Source organism: Aythya ferina, assembly GCF_964211825.1.
Source record: "Aythya ferina genome assembly, chromosome: 20".
NCBI classification, from domain to species: Eukaryota; Metazoa; Chordata; class Aves; order Anseriformes; family Anatidae; genus Aythya; species Aythya ferina.
In genome coordinates, this window is record NC_140318.1 from 7,501,085 (window position 1) to 7,521,150 (window position 20,066).

The window sequence follows — 20,066 nt, forward strand, 5'->3', positions numbered from 1 at the left end:
GGAGATCTTCAGGCAGGGCATTAGCAGGAGGGGGTCAGTATCTCATGAGCATCATCTTACGGGGTCGGCAGGATTAAGGCATGGCAGTGTCAGGAGCCAGCAACCCTGGAGAAAGCAAGGTGGACACCATGATATCAAGCCCCCTTTCACCCTCTGGCAATAATTAATTAGTCACTCAAAACTAGGTTTCGTCTCCTGGCTTTGTGTCCATAGGAAGCCTCTATGTTAGCCCCATTTCTGTGCTCATAATCACACTAATCCTAAATAAACATGCAGGTAAATGCTAACATCCATCAAATGACCACACAACGTGAAAATCCATTGCAGGGTGTGTTTTTTTTTAACAGCACCACTGAATAAATTAAACAGGTAGCGGAGCAGTAACCTTGAGATAAATGATTAGGTGGTTTTATTTTTTATTTGGAAAAAAAAAAAAAAGATGACACAGTTTTATCATATTTATAATAAAAGTCATTGACATAATAAAACACTCCCATCACATCAGTATTCATTTCTGCAAATAGAGCGCTGACGTTTTATAATATTAACATGTGTTATAAATGTCACTGATATATTAAGATTTTCAGTCTCTCTAACCAAAAATACAGAGAGATGAGTGAGGAAGAGATGACTAATTCTAAGAGATTAAAGAGAACATTTTCTCATGCAATTAAATCATCTTCTGGTGATTGTGAGCCGAGGGAAACATAGAAAAGTCCAGCTCTGTGACTACAGATTTTACCACCAGCGCGGTGATGACCTGGGGCACCGAGTAATTGGCGCGTTAGGAAAACTTTGGGACGTTGGGAAGCGCTGGAGCTGGCGAGCTGCTGGGCTGCCCACGTGCTGCTACCATGGGTACCTCTGTGGGGGGAGCTCAGACTGCCCTAAAACTCGATGGGTGTCTTTGGGAGACTGGGTCCAGGCACAGATGGCTTGGAGGAGATCTTTGTCCTGTCTGCTGGTGTGCAGAGCCAGCACTCAAGGGGAGGATGCGAACAGCCGCTGGGGCTGAGTGGTCAGCGGGACGTCTCCTGCTCCTGGGAAAGCCTCCCCCTGACCAAGCTCTTCCTCCAGCTGCATGGAAGAGTTCAGCTCACAAATAAGAACGTGAAAAGGACATGGCAGGGAGATCCAGGGCCAGGATGAGGTCTGCACTGCAACAAAACCCCAAGGGACGAGTTGTCAACAGGGCTAGATCCAGGAATGTGAGCTGGTAATGACTAAGTGATAAACAATTTACGTACAGTTAAACAAGCAAGGAGTGAAAGAGTCCCTTGACACCATGACTAATTCTTTCTAATAAAAACCTCTCTGAATTTCCAGGGTCCCATCAAGCTTATAGATCCTATCAGGCACTGGGCTTACAGCAGAGCTCTGTGCAAGCCAACACTTCTGTTTTGTTGCCGTTTAGCTCGAAACCAGCAGCCTCTGGGAGGAAATCCAGAATGAAAGATACCCAAAAGCCCCTTGCTCTTCAGGTTTGAACTTCCTACATTATCCTATCTGAGAATTTCATTCCATGATTTTTGTATTACATCCGTAACTTCTGGCTTCCTCACCATTTTCACCAGAAGGAGCTGTCTGTCTTCTGTGCATGGTCAACCCAGAACTGGTACACCAGCAGCCTGTGAGTCAGCTGTGGGGACTTTTTGTCTTTTAATCAGCAGTTGAAGCAGTGCAGCACCTGAAACGCATTCCCTCCCAGCTGTTTAAATGACACATCAGTATTAATTATTTTCCCTCCTACATGGAGATAACATATTTATACAATAGGTCATTTCCCTAAGAAGCTTGAAATCTCATCAGGCAAAAGGTGAAAAAAGAAAAAAAGAGCTGGGAGCAAGTGGCTGAGGGGCTGCCCCAGCATCACAGAAGCTGGCATCATGAGGGGGGCTGCAAATGGGTCTGCTGAGGATTGCTGAATTTCTTTCTGAATTTCTGGTCTTCCCAAATTTCAGGATCACTGTTCCTTCGGCTGTCGAGATCTGGTTGCAGCCATGTACCACATTTCTTCCCCTCCAAAAAAAAAAAAAAAAAAAAAAGATTCTGACTCCAAAGGGTTAGGAGAAAGGAAGAAAATCTATACCTCATTTTTCTATTTCTGTCTGTTGATATATCCATATATCCATACATCCATACCTACCTGCCTATCAGTGGCATACCTCCCTCTTCTCCACTGAGACGTAGACATCTTCAGGATGTTTTCATCAGCTCCCCAACCAAGTGCCACAGAGATTGCCAAATTTCAATTCACAGGGGAGAAAATGTGTGTACTTTATCCTATTCATTTATATTCTGGGAAACAGCACTTGTGTAATTATGCCTGAATAGCTACAGGGGTAGGGAAGGCCTAAATAAATGCATTCGTAGACAATTGGAGTAACAAGTTTTAATTAGGTTTTTAGCTTCTTCCAGCTCCATTTTGCCAGTGTTGCAACTCATGGACTGGGAAATAAACCTGGTAAGCACGGTCTATAAACACCTGGCTGACCTTCAGCAGTTGCCTCCTCAGTTACTGCAGAAGCATTTGTTTAAGGGTAATTCGATCATGGGAACCCTCCTGAGGTTACTGCTGCTACAGGTCTGCGGAGGGGTCTGGCAGAGTTTATTTGTGTCACTTGTCAGGGTTTCCTCTCCTGGGAGCCCCAATTACCGCGGCGTCGGGGAGGTATAAATTTAAATCTCCAGGCTCCACGCGTCTCTGCGGATGAACTCATCGGTGCCTACAAGAATCGTTTCCCTTATAAAACATCCTGTAAAACGACAGAGACCCTGGGCCGCTGAGAGCAGGAAAAAACAATGAACATCCCACAGAGAGGAAATGAATCTCCCTCCCTTTCAGAGGGGGATTTTTGGAGCTTTTCCTTTTGGCTCCGTCGTGTGCTCATAGTGAGGGTTTAGATTGCAGGGGCTGCCTGGGCCAGGGGTGAGAATCGGAGGGAGAAGCGAAGGCAGCAGAAATGGAGATTTTGTACTTACTAAAGCAAGTTATTTTTCAGCCTGCGCTCAGCTCTAAAGTTCACCACTGAATTATTAAGCGTGGCAGGCTTAGAATCTGCTTCAGCAAATAACAGCTATATTTCTTTGGGAGAGCATGGGAGCCCAAACCTCGGGGCTGGGTGGAAAGCAGAACAACTCCACCAACACGGACTGGTGCCAGCTACCTTTACACCACCCGTGGGAGGTGGTCCATGATCCTGAGTTCTACACTTTGTCACTGTCCTTCCCCACAGCTTCTTGTCTCAGCCCAGCTGCCCCATGGCAGTGGGGAAAATGCTGAGCTCTTGTAGCAGGCAGAATAGACAAGAGGGTCTGGACTCCTCTTTCTCTACAGCAAAGATCAGGATAAATGCACTGATGCAAAAAAAAAAAAAAAAAAAAAAAAAGGCTATGGAGGTAATCTCACACTTATCCAGGTGTTGCCAAAAATTCCCAGTTTGTAAATAGAAAACAACCAAATGTGCATGCTCCTGTGCAAATGATGGAGGGGCAAAAGTCATCTTCCCACTCTTACGCACAACTTGTACCCAGGTTAAATAAGTCACTGCTTATGATGGACCCCACGGATCTCTGCAGTCATCCCTCTGTGGATTCTTTGATTGCAAGTGAAATACGTGTCATTTTTGACCTGCAAGAATATGAGTTTGAGGCTGCAGCATGGCTCTGCCACCTAAATGAAGGCAGAGCCCAGAGCTGCTCTTCCAGACCAGCTGCAGACTCAGGCCAGCATCACAGAGATGGTGTTTGGTCCGCACTGTTAGGATTCCTCTTTTTACTGAAGACTTTGTTATGTTTTTAGATGACAGCTTAGATTCGGGAGCACAAGCTGTGTTGTTCAAACAGGGAAGCTGACTCAATGAGACACCCCAGACAGCCCAGCCCAGCCCCTTCAAATGCACTGCACAGATGATCCCTTTTCCTACAAGATTAAAAACTGCAGCAACATGAAGGGTTAGTATGTTTCACAACAGATTCTGATTTATCAAACATGATTAGTGGATTATGAATATGGATGTGATTTCTAAAAACAAAAGAAAGTTCATGCGGTTCATCTTTCTTTAAAAGATTAATTTAAACTCAAGGAGCATTAGCAACAACACAAATATATCGCGTGTAAGATCGGGAAATACAAAAAGGAAGGAACCGAGAGTGAGGAAAGAGAAAAACAGGCAAAATCAGGAGGATTTTTCTCAAAATCAAGTAGGATAGACTATGTCCAGGGATTTTTTGTAGCCTTGTAAAAAACTGTAAATGCAGTTTTAGGATGCAAAAGAGTTGTCTAGAATATATTATGACTTCTGTTATTAACCCTTCTGCTTCAAGTCACTCCCAGAAACCTGGTGCTCCAGACAGAGATCCCAAAAGCTGAGGATGTCGGGGATTTCACTCTGTCCCAGCCATACTATTTGTCTTTTTCCTGTTTTCCCCTGACACAGCCCTCAAGGTCTGGCATCGGTTCCCAGCTGCAGGAACTGTTCTGGAGGTTCTTTATCACAGCAGGCTTCCCAGAGGCCAGCAATCTTCCCCCAGCTGGTTAAGCCGGCTTTATAGCGGTGTTACATTGGAAGAGGTGCGTAAAGGAGTAATTAGGGGCCAAGAGAAGGCCCAGTGCAGGTCTAGCAGGATGCCTGGAGAGGAGAAAACTGTTTGCAGAGTGTGGAGCTGAATGCAAAGCACGAGGTTGTACGATGAGGTCTGCTGACAGCGATGAACACATCTCAGTGCTGGCTGCACACTCATCGAGGCATTCTTGGACATCTAGGATCTTGCATGCTGTAGAAGTGACCTCCAGCTACATCCAAAGCCCAAATCCCAGATCTTCCGCCTGAAAGAATCACGACTCTTGTCTTCAGGACAACCTTCAGGTGCTCCTCAGAAGGTAGCAAAAAGACCCAGCGATGGTGTTTCCATGCTGTGGACCAGAGGGAAGAGCTACTCCTCTGCTGTGAGGGCCTTCTACCTCCGAGCCATGCAGTATTTATGGAGACAGCACTCTATCTAAGAGTCTCCTATACAAGGTCTCCTATGCTCATCACCATGGTATCTGAGAGTCTCATTTATTATAGAAACAAACAACTCACTTCAGAAACGAGTTAAGGTTGCTAAGTGACAACAATGTACTTACTTATCACATCATTTGCAAAACCCTCACACTTAAAAGCAAGGAAATGAATGATTAAGGACTCCTAAAACCCTATACTGCCCACATAATAAAAATTTATTTTTAAGTTGAGTACAAAGAAGTGCACTTTTTATTTTGGCAAAACAACTGTATGCTTAACCTGTGATTTATTTGCTTTTTTTTTTTTTTTTTTTCCCCTCCTCTTTTATTTGAAATTTTTATTGTGTTAAAATTGATGTACAAACATTTTCATTTAAGGAATATTCATAAGTAGAAAATATGATTAGTTAGTTTAAGTAATTCCAAGTACCATTAGTATGGGGTAATACTGCATTTGTGATAGGCAAATACGTGCACATTTTTACAGAAAAGAATAAATTTCCATAACACTATTCCTTTGCTAATCGACATTACTTTTGCATGTGTATTCATTCATTCATTTATTTATTTATTTTAAGACAAGCTTTGGTTTCTGTTAAATTCTAGAAATACACATCTCTCTTGGGTCACTGTAAAGATTATTGAGGTGTCTTATGACACACATTTCACTGTATTTGTCAAAACAATTTAGGTAAAATCCAAATTAATCTATAAGTCAAGGAGAATTTTGACATTGTCTTCAGATGGGCCAGGTTTTCACCCTTTACATGTTTTCTATAGGCAATAAAAGATGTATAATGTTTTTAATTATTAATCTCCTGGCTTTTAAGCACTTGGGTTTGGTACCTAATGCAACGGGGGCAAGTGGTGCTGAGGGAGTAGTGCTGTTACTTAATTGTGATTTGTTTGAGAAACAAAACTGCTGCTTGTTTCAGGTTTTCCTAGATCACTCGATGTTTATTTTCTGCGTTTTAATCTTTAATTTTCGTGTGGAGAATCTGGGGTGCAGGGCTTCCTTCACTTGCGGTACACCAGGGCTATGTAGCAAAGAAAGATGTGAATCTACACCACTGGAGGAACTGCCAGGTACTGGGATGTCTCCACTGGGGACATGTCCAAGTCCAGACCCTCGGTGGTGACAGATCTGGGGGCTGTTCCCTGAGCTATGCAGTAGCCCATATTACAAAGAAGCACGAATGCAGAAGATAGGGTGTTTTTCCAAAGCACTCTCCATCCCTTGTCCGTGCCTTGCGGTACATGCATGGAGAGTTTCTAAAGGACTCGGGGCTCATCGAGCTGTGCTCTCTTGAAAAATGCGGCCACTCACATCAGGGCCTAAATGGGAGCTGGGTAATGCTGCTTCGGTTGCTGGAAGAATTAGTCAATGACAAAAGAGCAGTCACAGCAGCTCTTCTCCATTAGCTTCCTCTTTCCTTCAACAATATCAATTATGGAAGCTGTAGCCCAAGGTTCCAAATAATAGCTATTTTTCTACAATGTTACTATTTTTGCACATAAAAATGCCTTTTGCATGAACCACTGTCAAGGTCTAATCTAATCTATTTATCTGTATTTACAAGGCACTTATCTACTGTAGTATCTAAGTGCTCCACATAGATAAATAGACAACACTGTCATCCAAATACAGCATTGTTTCAGTACTTTACATCCCACTGAAAAATCTCGTGGGCTAAAATCTTGCCTCTTGGATCCCAGGGAGAATAGCAGGCATGATGAGGACCATGCTCAGGCAGGGATTGGCAAAAACACTATGGGCCAAAATCTGCTGGCAATGGTCTTATTGATGCCAGTGGATAGGAAGCCAGCAGATTTTAAGCTGGGTAACGACTTGGGCTGGTACAGCAGAGGTCTGTGCTCAGTACCACGGTTTACAACACCTGTATAAATATGGCCTGGCCTCCCCTTGCTGTCACCTTCTCAGCACAGGTAGTGTCCCTATGCTGTCCCCTCTGGGTGCATGCACACTTACAGGACAGCTGCTTCTTGAGAGTGGCCCTGGGCTGTTCCATTAGGGGTTTCCTCCAGCTGGGGAAGAAATCCCAGCTGCCAATCTGCCCTACAGATGCCTTACACCTCCCTGCAGCTGCGTGGTGCTCACGGTGCAAACCAGTCAAACAAAACCTTCCCTGAAAAGAGAAAGTGACTTCTCAGCTGCCAGGTCACACAGAAATATTCCTCGAGGAAGCCACGAACTTTTTATTGCATCTTGGGCAGGGAGACAGAAAAGGGAGATGAGGGAGAGGGTGACAGATCCCTATCCCTCTGCTCAGGGAGCGTGCAAACAGCAGGCTGAGCCACTGCCTCTTGAAGAGGTTCTCCAGGGCTCTGCATGGAGCACTTCAGGTTTTGCCTCTGCTTTGCTTAGCCCTGCTGTAATTCAACAGACTCAGTAACCAAACAAACAAGGATTTAGCTAAATCATAAACAAACCCAGCACCCGCAAACTCCCCTTTCTCCTTCCAAAGGATTTGCCTGGTTTGTATTTTCAGGATTAGATCTGTCTCCGTTGAGTAGCTATGGAATAAAATGGAGAGCGACGTGTGTCGTTCGTCAGCATCTCCTTCCTGTCCTATGTACTCCTCTACCACAGCCAGCAGTTTCAAGCCAGACTATGTGATATGGTTGGACAAGAGAGAGGGAAGAGAAAAGTGGAGAGAAAATATCAGCTCTTTACACAGCAGTAGATAGATATATTGTTAATGCTAAACCAGAATAAATTTCTAGTTCTCCCTTTCCTTCATTCTTAATTTCCCTAAATGAGACACTTTGTGTGATGAATGCTCCCCAGGCAATATAAAACCAGATTTTCCTCTGATTTTGGCTGGCTGGGTCAGGCCAAAACTGCCTGCGAAAGCCCATACATCACAGGGCAGGGAGAGGTGACGGAGGAGCTGGACAGCACAGCAGGAAAATGAAACTCTGCATATAGAAAAGAGGAAACGAATGGGTTTCGGTAGGGGAGAGATAAGGATGATTCCACCGCCAAATTTCTCATGAGAGGTGGCGTTGTGTGGGAGAGAGGAAGAATTGCTTAGCAAGGGGTGGAGGAAAAAGAGGTTATTAAAAACAAACGCGGGGAGCCCCGTCCTCAAAACGCAGGTATCCAGGCCCAGCTGAAAGTGGAGGTAGGTTTCTCCGCCACGAGAGAGGGCCCTGTTCAGAGCAGCTGTCACTGCGATATCCTAATTGGAAATAATTGGGATTGTCTCAAACCACAAAGCCCTGAATTAGCTGCCGCAGCCTCCACCAGGAAGCATCTGTCGCCATCTCCAATGGCAACAGTTCAGCCCCCACCGCCTCCAGCCGGCGGTGCCCGCTCCACCCCGAGCACCCCATATCCGCAGGACCATGGGTGGCCTGGAGAGCCAACGCCACCCTTGGGTGCTGGGGACAAGCCAGGGGATGCAGGGGACGGAGGGAGGACAGGGGAGAGGCAGAACGTTGAGGCAGCATCACGCCATGGAGGGCCCTGGGAAAACTTGTTGGAATTAGGGTTTTTTGCTGCTTACACTAACGGCTCCTTTGTGCTGCTCGTGTGCTGATGTATAATTAAGATGGGATTTATTTATTTGTTTTTGTTTTTACGTTACGAGGGAGAACAGGGGGAATTGCGGCAATAGGAAAAACAGATTATAAAGTGGCTGGAGCTGTTTTGGGTGGGTTTGCTTAGTTGGTTGGTTGGTCTGGGGTGGGGGGGAACACCGGGAACAATCAATTGAGGAAATCAATTGAAAATACTTGGAGCTGGAAGGCCAAGATTGCATTGAGATCACTCTAGGGAGAAGTGTGAGAAGACTTTCAGATTAATTGATTACTGCAAAATGTCTTAGGCTACGTGTAGTGCTATGTGCTGTCTTCCCTTCTGCATGTTCCAGGCTTCCTCCTGTCCACCCACCAAGGTACTGAAGCCCTAAAACTGGTGATTGCAGACAGTGCATGAAATAATTTTTACTGCTGGAAAGAGATACAGAGTTAACAGATGCTTTTAAAGCACATTCATCCTAACCTAGGTGCCTTGGAGCCATTTTCATTCTAGTATTGCACTTAGAGGTTTTCTCAGCCTGGAACATGGGAGACTGAAGAGACTACGGGGAAGTCTGATGCATCTTGATTACAAATTGGACCAAATTGTCTGGATACTCTGCGCCTGGGGCAAGTGCTGCAATGAAGCTGGAAAACACTGGGAAAAACTGCTTCCCCTTTCTGAGATCTGCACGATGCCGGGCAGTGAGATGGAGCGAAGGGAGCCTTTTCCTCTAGATATCATCCTTTGCTGACGTTTCTTAATTAATAACTAGGTTATTCTACGTTTCCTAGTGAAGTTTTGCTAGCACCCATTTTGCTTCTTACATTGGATGTTAACTAGGCAAGCAGGCCCCTGTGTTTGCCTGCCTATTTCATGGTGTAAAGTTCAGCACTTAACTGAACACTAAGGCTTCCAAGCCTCTTATAGGGACACCAGCTCACTCCTTGCCCGGCTTCAGATGAGGAGAGGGAGGCAGCACCTTTGTTTTCCTTACTGGTATTATATTAGCACCCTTACACCTCTCAAGATCAGGGCAAGAGCAGCAGAGGAACGGTTTACCTGAAGTCATCAAGGCTGCCATCACAAGGGGGCTGAAAATAAATCTCCTGAGGCACATGTTGTTTTTTAAGCCCCCAGTAGTCTCTGCACTGGTTTTGGGGCTGTCGAGGTCTGCTCCTATCAACGCACCATGGACTCCCCCTGCCAGAAAGGGGTACTGGCTGCAAAAGGGTGGGAGAAAGGAAGAGCATCTGCAAATCATTTTCCAGTGTTTATGTATACATATATATGAAGCTCCCTTTTTCCACGGAGACACAGACATTTGCAAAATGTTCTCATCAGCTCCCCAAGTAAATATCAAACAAATTGCTAAATTTTGTTTCTTAGGGGAGAAAATTCGTGACTAGCCCAGATGCACTCCCTCCACCCTCGCAGGGCACCTCTGGGAGAAAGCTGCTATGGGTTGTGTTCCAGATCAGCAAAACAGGCACCCTAAGGCCATTTGGGGCTAATTTATGAAAGCAGAAGGGAAGCAGGTTATAGCTCTGTACCTGAGCCTTCTCTTCATCTATCCAGTCTCAACTTGGCAGCATGAGGTTGTGTATTTATGCTCATGAGAATGAAGTGCAAAGCAGCGTAAGCCCAGCTGGAGCAGCTCTTGAGAGAACTCTTCTTTTTCTGACTGCAGTAGAATTCAGACCAATTTATGTCTTTCCTTTCACTTAGGTTACCTATATTCCTGTTTGTTTTTTTTTTGTGTGTGTGTTTTTTTGTTGTTTTTTTTTTTTTTTTTCTCCCCTAAATCCTAATCCAGTCTTCGGTTCATGAATGAAGTGCAGGGCACTGCTTTCTATCCTCATCCTCTATTCTATAGATCACACTAATCCTGTCTATAAATTAGTTCATTTACAGAACATCAAGCACAAAGCAAATAGCATGATTGTGTCTTTACCTGGCCATAATCCTGAATCAATATCATTTCATTCTTATGTCTAAATCAGCAGTGATGATCTGTGCTACCATTTAATGTGCTAATGGTCCTCCTGTTACGTACATTAAAGACGGGCCCTGACATGGGATTGGGGCATCTTTCTGCCTGTATGTGCGACATTATCCACACATCAGCAGCCCGCCCAGTAGGATCCAGTATGTTACAGACACTGTGAAGCCATCCTGTGGCCTGAAAGTCCACTTAGTCTGGAGGTTGAGGTTTTCAGTCCTTGCTAATAAAAGCTTAAGAGGGAAAGATGCTTAAGAAAAGCCTGGAACAGAGCTTGATAACTATAGCTGGGTATAAAGTTACAGGTCAATTTTTTTTTTTGTTCACTGAAAAAGTAATTTCAGAGCGCATAAAGCTTTTCACAAATTTGTTTTGGCTCCCTCAAATAACTAATCAGAAAACAAGAGCAAATAAGAAATATAATATCCCACTTTGGCATTTTCGAAATTAAGTCTCTTTTCAAAAGAAAACAGGGTTTTCTGTTAACCAAATTATATTTGTCTTAAGCATAAAGATTCCCAAAGATTTAAAAAAAAAAAGTTATGTTTAATGGAAAACAGAATTTTTCAGTTCAGCCTAAGAAAAATTCTCCTTTTCTTTTATTTTCACAAAGAAAGGTAAAGGGGGAAAAATGCATAATCCATACTGGGTTGGGGTAATTCTTTCATTTGCTTTACCCCATTGCTCTGCCCAGCAAAGCAATCAAAAACAATCTGTAGCCTTGCAAAGACAAGGATCTCCTACTGCAAGGAATGATATTGAGTTTTGAGGCAGGAAGCTCCAATTTTTTCTGCTTTATCCCTGCACAAGCACACTGAAAACAAGCTTTATAAATCAATCAGATGCCAAGGACAAAATTGTTTACTAAGATACACATGCTTCATCCTTAGGGACAAGGCCTCAGTGTTCGTGATTCTGGTTGGGTGGGACTCGTACCCAGAAGGGATGTAGCAGAAAAATCACTTTCCATTTGTTAAGACACTTACTTAACTCCAGTCGACAGGAGTGTGAGGACAGAGCTGGAGGCCTTGAGCCACTTGTTAGTCAAAGAAGACTCCAAAATGTTTCAGTGTTATGAGCATCAGCCGCAGCAGCAGAGAAGTTGCAAGGCCTGGAGGGAGCGCAGCAGCCCAGGCAAGTCCCCCCAGGAGGTCTGCTCTTCAGATGCTTTCCGAGGAGGAAGATTGCCAAGTGGGAAGGCAGATTTCTATGCAGGTGAAATATTTGCTTTCTCCCCCTGTCTGGTCTTGCTCCGTATCAAAGTGAAGTGTACCATGATAAATAAGAGTTTGCTTTTAAGGAGGCCCTGTGATCAGTTATGCAAAATTAAAAAGCGATATCAACTTGCTTGCATTTGTTTGCGTTATCTCTAACAATTTCCCTTTGCTACAAATCAAACAGTAAGGCCTCCCTTAACAACAACAATAAAAGTAATAAACAATGATATGAGTGCTCTTCATCACAACTTGCCAGCAGCACCTCCCTGCTAATTTTAAGAAGTGCCAGAGCAGGAAGAGATAATGCAACACTGACTTATATACACTGTCCTGGGCTGAGGATGTAAGAACAACACAAGACATTTTTCTCATTATAAAAAGCCTCTTAAGCTAATGTACCTGTCCAAAATTTCCTGCAAAGCATCCGACACCCTCAGCACAACTTCCTGCAACATTCCCCACCTGCTTGTAGACACAGATGGGCTCCATCTGCCAGCAGAAAATCTGAGACTCCATACCCAGGGAGCAAATTGGTGAAAAGATAAAGAACAGCCAGGAAGAAGCTGACCTGCAAATCCATGCTGAGCCATGCTGTGAACCCAAGCATGTCATGTGGTCTTCTTGTGTCTATTGACCCACTTGGAAATAGGTGAGCCTGTAGGAAATTGCAGTAGTTGCCTTGAAGCGGAGACCTCCTGAGCAGCAATAAGTACACAGCTGGGATGGAGTCCAACACTGGGCTACAATGGGCTGCAGAACACTCCGACAGCATCACTGCTGAGCAATGGGCATACCAGTGCAGTGTAGGGGAGCAAAGGCACCTTGGTTTCATCTCCACCACCCCTGCTGGAGGCAGATCTCAGGCTGCTCTCAAGGCACTTTGGCTCTGCAGGCATGCCCAAAGGGTTGGTGTGCTGCCAAAACACCCAGGCAGATCATCTGCCAGGGGGCAGAGCGCTGTGCCACGGCTCCTTCAGTGCAGTGCAGAAACCGCCTGGTTTATATTCTTTGTCCTCTGCTTGTCTAAATTTCTCCTGTGCTCCTGGATTTCCTCCATCGCCCTCTTGTAGCACACACTCCTGAAGCTGTGGAATGTGCTAAGCCTCCCATTTAACCCGGCCCCGCTTCCTTCGCATCCCAAACTGGCACCAAACTTGCCCATGAAGAAGTGAACAAGAGGGTGCCATTGATGTGTGCCCAGCTGTGGGTGAAAGGAAAATTCCAGCCACCCAGCATCCTGGCAGAGTTCCTCAGCTGCAGTGCTTCAGGGGTCAGATATGGGTGACAGTCTCCTGGCTTGCTAACCCCTGCTTCGTCCCCGTCTGCTTCAGGCTCAGGGATACCCCCCCACTTCAGTGCTACACTAGAAACCGGTCTCCTGGATATCTGGAGATACTTTTAGGATTCCCCTTCTTGAAAAGGTTCTCACGTCGAAGGCAGAGATGTGGGAAGGAACACAAAGGGCTCTGACTCTATTCAGCCGTTATCCACCCTGATTAATTTTACAGCTAATGACTCTCCAGACATGGTGATGTATGGGGCTCTGTCAGTGACAAAAAAAATTGAACTTTTACTAATTAAGTAGAACATCTTCATAGGGTGAAAGGTTTTGCTAACGAAAGTAACTCACAAAGAATTATGTTGGCTAGAGACTGCCGCCGAGATCAGAGAGAGGAAGGAGAGAGAGAGAGGTATAAAATATTCACCGCAGTTACCGGTCCAAGATTTCGCTCCCAGGTTGTCTCTGCATGGAGCCTTCTCACGGCCGCGTTCCTGGGCTGCAGCCCACCTCTGTCTCAGGAGAACAAGGCTGCCACGCTGTGCACACACCCTGTCTGCATGATGAACGCCGTTTAATGATGCAGCCTTGGCCCAGCACCAGGAATGTGTGTTAGTTGTTGCAGCGGCCATGTGAGGACACACAGGGTGGTCTGAGGTCCGTAGCACTGTTTTGTGGCTTCTTTTCCTACAGGTGCCACCAAGATCCTACACTGGGGTGCACTGTACCATTCTCATGTGCAAGAGAACAACCCCAAATGTAGATCAAGATGAGTGAGAGCACGGCCTTCACTAACGCCACATGAAGGACTTCACGTGTGAGTGAACATGAATAACCCATCTCAGTACTAAGAACTGCAGAGGGAGAAGCAGCAGGAGCAGTGACCTGAAGAGGCGGTGGAGCTGCTCAGGCCTGCCAGCACCCCACCATATATCAGGAGTGGAAAGTCACCACCACGAGCTGCACAGCAGGTCCCGTAGGGCTGTCACCATGTGCCCGTGGCAGCATGGGGACCCGTGTCCCTGGGGAGCTGGCCATGAGCTGCAGATGCCCCACCGAGCCTCTGGCCAACAGCCAGGGCCCTGACGCGGCCTACACAAAGCAACATGGCCCGGCCGGGGCTCTGAGGAGGAGAACTCAGCTGTGCTTTTACCCACAGGAGTGGTGAAGGACACAGCAGCAGACAGGCTGGGGCTTTCTTCCCCAGGAAGCTCTGGAAAGCAGCATTTGAAGCGAGTCAGGGATCCGACAGCGATGTGCCCCTGGGTTCTGCAGCCTTGCCTCATTTCTGGCCCTCTCCCTTCCAGCCCGCTTCCCACTTGCTGCAGTGCTCATTACTTTAGTAATTCTATTGTCTCCCTTTCATGGAGAGATTTGTGATGCTTTAACCAAGAAACCTACATTAAAATATTGAAATAGGTCATTAAATATTTATTTTCTTCAGCTACTTGTAAAGACAGAAGGAAATTGGGAAAAAACCTGTCAGAAAGGAGCATAATATTCACATTTTTTGAAGAGACTGTTTACGGTTATGTTGCCTGAGGGACCTGCAAAGATGGAATCACAGAGGCCATGGCGTTAACTTTTCCTCCTTGCACTCTGTCTCCCTCTCCAGTGGCCTTTTTCTATTCTAGGATTCAGCTCGTTGTGCTCACTTCTCCCCTCTCCTCCACCAGGATAAATCAAGGTTAGCGCCATGCAGGTCATTCAGTGAGGCAGCCAACATACAGATCCTCAGCGGGATGGAAATATGGGCATTGCCCCCTGTACTGGGTCTGGCTGGAATGTTAACTTTCCCGGCAGCAGCCCATTCAGTGCCGTACTCTGTACTTGTAGCTGGAACAGCAGTGTTATCACACCAATGTTGTGTCTACTGCTGAGCAGCAGTGGCACAGCATTGGGCCTTTCTCTAACCCTCCTAGGGGGTGGGCAAAAAAGTGAGGAGAGAAACATCACTAGGGCAGCTGACCTAAACCAATCAAAGGGATATTCCATACCATGTGGTGTCACACTCAGCAATAAAAGGTGGAAACAGGAAGAAGAGGGGAGGGGTGGGCTCTCATTGAGAAGACGTCGGTCCTCCTCTCGAACACCGGCTGCGTGCGTTGAGGCCTTGCTTCAAGGACGTGGTCAATCATCGCTCATTTGTGGGAAGTAGAGAGTAATTTCTTTCCTCTGCACTTCCATATAGCTTTCATTTATTTTGTTTGTTTGTTTTCCTCCCTTTTTCCCCTTTCCCTTTTATTTCCCCTTAGTTAAATTGTTTAGTTCATGGTAGTCTTTATTTAATTATTATAATTATTTCCCTTTAATTAAATTATCCTTATCTCAACCCGTGAGTTGTTCTTTGCTTTACTTCTCCCCCTCCTTATCTAAAGGAGGGGGAGTGAGAGAGCGGTTGTGGGGTTTAGCTGCCCAGCACGGTAAAACCACCACACCCCCTACCTGCGTGCCCCCATCAGGTCTCCTGTCACAGTCCCGTGTGTGCTGATGGAAACCAAACACAGCTCCATTAGCAGCACACACAAAAAAAGGAATGTGCCATCCTTTTTGAGCCCAAGGTCTATGCTTCCAGCTTCTGCACGGGCTGCTCGTGCCTTTTCCATCTGCACGTGGAGGAAACATGGAGTTGGGGATACCACCTTCGGGGTATCACCTTCCTTACCATGGCTTTAAGGATTTTCCCTGCAATTATGAGTTCTTATATCCAGAATAACAATTTTCATCTTGCACCGACAAGGCTGAGAACTGCAGGCAAATTTCGTGTTTTAGCCCAATAATTCCTCCTCGAGCATCGCGCGTGATGGCACAGGGCATGCAGCTGAGACACAAACAGCGTGTCTTGAGCCCTGACCACTGAACAATCAAATTCCAGCCTTCAAGGGGATGTGGTCTCCAGTTATAAAAACATACATTTTCCTGTGTTTCTCCACTTCCCTCACAAACATGCTCCCTCTCTCCAGTGTCAAGCACTCCATTTCTAGGGTGCTTAACAATTTACTTACAACAGCTTGCCTTGCTCTGTGCTCCCACCCTCCACCCCCCGATTCCTGGACACGCTGGGTTATTGTCACCTGACTTTCAAGGCTTTTCATTTTCATCTGCAAGTGACGGATAGCACCAAGGGAGCCAAGTGATTATGGCAACAAAACTAAAATAGCCCAACCATTTGTGAAGCAGCTGGTCAGCGCAAGCAGCAAACAGAAATCCGCTGGAGCTTGTTCTGCATGGGTTCCCTGGGCAGCCTGGCTTGCGGGTTACAGTGCAGGCAAGAAGGAGCCCCTGCTTGGTTCACCTGCCTCAACAAACCTAGGCATGAAGGTCAGGGGAATTTTCTGGGCAGAGAGCTGGGACATAAAGCAGTAGCACCAATATCAGGCACGTTGAACTCAGCATCCCAAGATTCAGGATGAGAAAAGCCACTCACAGAGGTGTGTGCAGAGAAAGGGAGGGCACGCAACGTTAAGGATGCTATTTATTGCAGAGACTGTTGCAGATTCTGCCTGCAATCTTTTTTCTGCATTACCCAGTGAAAAAGCATCCCTCCTTTTGATAACACATCAAATGGTGCTTATATATGTTGACTAGGCATCAGGGAAGAAACTGAAAGAGACAGAAAAAGCTGCAGGGGACTTAAAAGGATCCAGGGAAGCCCAGTCCATAGCGGTGATGCTACATAGGTGTGCGGGCAGCCTGTAGTACAAGTGCCACAGAGCAGTATGGATGTGGGGAAAGCACTCCACAAAACACGGCACAAATGGGAATATTTGGATTTTCCACGCCATTACACCAAAGTGCCCTTCCACTTCTTCATTACTCCCTAGAAGTGCTTAAAATACATAATTTGCCTTTAGAAAATCAATCATAATCTCCTAGTCATTTTGTTCATTGAATCCCCACACCTTTTTGACCGTAGTTCTGCTGTGCAGAAACTAAATATGTCACATCCAAAGTCCTTGGTTGCAACAGAACTTTTTTTTCTTCTTTTTCTCTTTGGGACATTTTGTCACTGTTCAGTTTTTGGACAAAACACAGGAGTGCAGAAACTACAATACAAAGTTGGCACTCCCTACATTTTGTAATAATAATTAAATGAATTGTTTTGAATGCTCTGCGCTTTGCTGGGTTTCAGGTGCTTTTTTCCTTGTCTGTCTGGGAAATGCAGGAAACTCTGCCAGGTGTTGGCCCAGGTACATGGGAATAGAAAAAGGAAGGTTTCTTTGAGACACAAATAAGATCCACATTATGCATGACTCAGTACCTCATGTCGAAATTTGGCCCATATCAAAAGGAACACAAAAGGCTGATCACAATGAACAATAATCCAAAAATATGCTGGTGAGAGGAGCGCACTGTGGATTTCAGAGTGGGGCATGACAATTAGAGCTGTTCAAGATAGTCACAGGGATGAAAATAGATCCAATTCCAAGTGGAAGGTGCCTTTGAAATTTGGGATTTGCATTTTTTTGTGTGTATGCTTTCAACTCAAAAATAGCAACTTGGTTAAATAGAAAAGGCGAAGTGTGAGGATAAGAATAAATATTACTTTATTTTAACAATAATATATCTAAATCTGGAAGAAACCCAGAAGTACTTCTTGTGCAAGGCTTAACACAAAGGATTGTGCTTTGTTTTGCTTTGCTTTAACAAATCTATTTCTAATTCTAATCTCTGTAAGAGAAAGAGCACAGCTCCTTTCCATTCACCAGTCAGAGAGAACGGATCTTAAAGAGGATGCCCAGTGACATCAGGAACCCAGCTCCCGTTCTTATCTTCCCTTGACTTCTGGGGCAATCAAATAGTCTCAGCTCTTTCTGGGTAGTTAGGCACGTAGGATGGGACTCTCAGACGTACTTCAGAGCCTGGCAGCCGCACTCACATTTCTTTGCACGTATTTCTCCCTCTGCATCACTGGTCCTTATCTGTACAACAGGGATGGCAGGATTTCCTCAGCTCCCATGGAAAAAGGCCCAGTGAAATGCTTAGACAGAGCACTGACAGAAATCAGAGAAGCTTCAAAGACTGGTGTAAACACCAGCTTTAGAAGAAGCTTGGGAACAGAAAACAAAACAAAACAAAACAAACAAACAAACAACAACAAAACAACAACAACTACAACCAACCAACCACACAGCCAAGTCTTCTCTCTACTTTTACCCCACGACAATCCAGGCTTTTGACTTTGTCCCCCTCACTCTCATTGCAGGGAGGGAGATGGGCTCATGTTGGGGCAGGACGGGCACTTGTTGGGGCAGGGTGGCCATCCACAGTAATTCAGAGACCTTATTTGCAATCCTCATGATCAGTATTTGAGACTGGATTTTCAAGACTCCCCTTGCAGCTACTACTTTGACTCTCTCAGCCCTATTCTGAAGAACGCAGAGCTCTTTTGGATCAACTGGCTTTTGCTGTGCTGTGACAGTCCCACAGAGTCACCACATTCATCAGGCTGCTTTCTGCTTTCTCTCACTATAAGGACAGCAAATTTCCTTCCCACCTTCTCTTAAGAAGTGGGCTGGATGTGAGCACAAGTTCCCATCCTGGATGCTGCAATCCTTATCCAGATCCCTTTTCCAGCCCTGTAGCACTTTGCAGACAGGTTCTGCCTCGGGTACAAATGGCTTCATGCTTCTCCTGTATTTATTCTGCTACTTGCCTCTAACAACATTTTCCAAGGTATATTAGGTTGTTAATACACCATTAGGACATGCAGCTGAGGCTCAAAATTTTAACATTTTCCACATTTTGTGAAACAGCTTATTACAAGAAGGGCGCTCATATGGTAGCATTTCTCTTGTAACTTTGCCTCTTTCTCACACTTTTGTCCCAGACCTCCAGGTGCAACTCAATACGTCTTCAATGGTGCTTTAATATCTCTCACTTCTGGTTCTTTTTCCACATAGAGGGGATAAAACAGTCAAATTTGCTCATAACCTCAAAGGGGTCTTGTCTTTATTATTCTTGAGGCCACCCCACTCTAATTTTTAGGCAGACTTGCTCAGCCCAGTGATCTATCCAGTCTTGCACACAATCAAATAAGTCCTTAAAACAAGTCCCAGGACAGCAGTAAGGAACACCACAAAGGCAAATCTGAAAGCTGACGACATTCATCAGCTTACCAGCTTTCCAGTAAGAGACATGAGATCTGAAGCCCGCATTTTCCATCACCTTTCATTGAAAAAGAAAATCCTGCTCTTATCAGAGTCTTGATTTGATTTCATCTGTTGGACTGGGTGGGGAGGCTGGGTCTGATCCTGATTAAGACAAACAGCTCCTCTCTCTCCCCTCTCCTCTCTTGGCTCTCTTGCACTCTGACGTTTATTTGAAGAAATGAGGTCATTCCAGGGTATTTTGGAGTAAGGTAGCTGGCACATTTCATGGCTGAATGGAGACCATGGCCAGGGCCATCTCCAGCTATATGGATTTTCACAGAGACCCAAGGTCATTACTGAAAATTTGGCCACATATGCCAAGGTCAGCCTATGAAAGCGTACTGTGAGGAACAAACCAGACCTGAGTGTTATTTGATGGGGCCTGCAATACAGTTCCCCTTCTAAAATAGCTGTTTTCTGGCCCACCAAGTGATGGTGCTGCCAACCTGCAAAGCCTGCCCGGCTCATTGCAGCACTGCCTGCCTTGCCAGCCGTATTAATGCCCTCAGAGCTTTGGGCAGTGATGAGAGCGTGGAGAGAAAGGGTTGAACAGAGCCCGTGAAAGCATCACTGATCAGCCTAGAGCCGTCTCTTGCCCTCATCCTCTCCTCCCCATGTTCCAAGGAATGTGAAAAAGGCTCAAAAGCACAGGGTTGACCACCATGGGGTAGACGAGGGGGAGTATTCCCAAACTACCTCCTGTGAGGATTCTTGTGTTTAAATGCCTAAGGGATTGGATATCCCATCCATTGCCTCACAAATGCCAAAGACGGGCACTAATCCATCCCTTCCACAATGTAAATGCAGTGCAGGGAGCTGCTTTGGGCAGCTTTTCTCCTAGGGATATAGAAATCTCTAGACACTTGC

At 45.5% G+C, this 20,066-nt stretch overlaps 1 long non-coding RNA gene across 1 annotated transcript in view; it reads right to left on the minus strand.

The window, feature by feature from the left end:
• The window catches only part of LOC311421905, a 237,077-nt gene that overhangs the window by 14,244 nt on the left and 202,767 nt on the right, over window positions 1-20,066 (minus strand). The gene's annotated exons all lie outside the window — the stretch shown is intronic.